Source organism: Mandrillus leucophaeus, unplaced genomic scaffold, assembly GCF_000951045.1.
Source record: "Mandrillus leucophaeus isolate KB7577 unplaced genomic scaffold, Mleu.le_1.0 Scaffold10, whole genome shotgun sequence".
Taxonomy (NCBI): Eukaryota; Metazoa; Chordata; class Mammalia; order Primates; family Cercopithecidae; genus Mandrillus; species Mandrillus leucophaeus.
In genome coordinates, this window is record NW_012098098.1 from 4,948,900 (window position 1) to 4,950,326 (window position 1,427).

Consider the following 1,427-nt stretch of genomic DNA (forward strand, 5'->3'; position numbering starts at 1 on the left):
AGAAGGAAAGGCTCACAAAGCACAGCATATTCCGGGGTTTCGGGCGCAGAAACCTGCTTCTTGAGGGTCCTTCGTGTCCAAAGTTCCACCCTCCAGTGTGGGGCAGTCTTGCCCTAGGCCAGCCCTGGCCCGGGAAGACTGGCAGAGGCCCCAGGAAGACTGGGTGTGCCTCGGGCCGCACAGAAGAAAACCTCACAGTGGTCTTGTTTGAAGTCCAATTTATTTTACACAACACACAGGCTGCTGAGGGAATCCACCCGCACTGCACTCAGTTGAACTTCTGGCCCAGCGCCGCATCAAAGACTAAATCATGGGAGAAAGTTCACGCCCTGGCCTGGGCCACCCACCTTCAGCTCTCTCCTGTGTGTCACGGCACAGGCTGGCCCTGAGAGCTTCACCCAACACGGCTGGGTCCTGGGCGGACGTGGGCACAGCACTTGCCAGGCGCCCCTGGAGGGGGCTCTTCTGATACGCAAGGAGGAAGGAATGAGAGACCAACACATTCAGCCGAGGGGGATGCCTGTGCAGGGAGGGTAGAGAGAACACCGGGTTTTCAGGGAAGACCTCATCAAAGAGCCCACAGGCACGCCGCACTCATCAGCAAGCTGCCGAAATTACTCCACATACCGTTTTTAAGATTTTAAACTTGCCTCAAGGCATCTACAGAACAAAGCTGAATTCTAATGAAAATCCAATAAACATGAAAAGCCTTTCACCAACACCCAGCAGCCACACCACCCGTGAGCTCCAGCCCGCTCACCTCAGTCCTCCGCACCGCTCTCCTCTCCGCTGTCTTCGTCCTCATCCTCGTCTCCACCCTCAGCACCTTCAACCTCCTCACTGTCCTCTTCCGAGTCTGTCTCCTCCAGCCACTCCTGAGTTTCTTCAAAAGCAGAATGAACACACACAGATGTCAGCGCAGCTGGGGCAGGCGGGGGAGGCTGTGGGACGGTGGTGGCTACTTACTGGGGGGATTCCATCTTCTTACTTAAGAACCATGATGTGAAACCTAACTCCTGGCCGGGCGCGGTGGCTCACACCTGTAATCCCAGCACTTTGGGAGGCGCAGGTGGGTGGATCACCTGAGGTCATGAGTTCAAGACCAGCCTGGCCAACATGGTGAAACCCTGTCTCTGCTGGGTGTAGTGGTGGGCACCTGTAATCCCAGCTACTCAGGAGGCTGAGGCAGAAGAATCCTTTGAACACAGGAGGCAGAGGCTGCAGTGAGCCGAGATCGCACACTGCACTCCAGCCTGGGCGACAGAGTGAGACTCTGCCTCAAAAAAAAAGAAAGAAAAAGAAACCTAACTCCTATTCCCCGGCCCCCTTCAGATCCACAAAGAAAACAGACTGTGTTCCCCTGGGCGTCAAGGCAGAGACCCGAGATGGCAAACATGCAAAAGCACCCCCATAAGGGAGCAGCTGGC

General features: G+C 55.9%; 1 long non-coding RNA gene across 1 annotated transcript; it reads right to left on the reverse strand.

The window, feature by feature from the left end:
- Positions 1-201: 201 nt before the first annotated feature.
- LOC105533342 lies at positions 202-885 on the reverse strand. Its single transcript, XR_001005107.1, has 2 exons — positions 761-885; positions 202-465 (listed from the first exon to the last, which is right to left on the reverse strand). It is a non-coding gene; the product is annotated as an uncharacterized LOC105533342 (long non-coding RNA).
- Between the last annotated feature and the right edge of the window lie 542 nt (positions 886-1,427).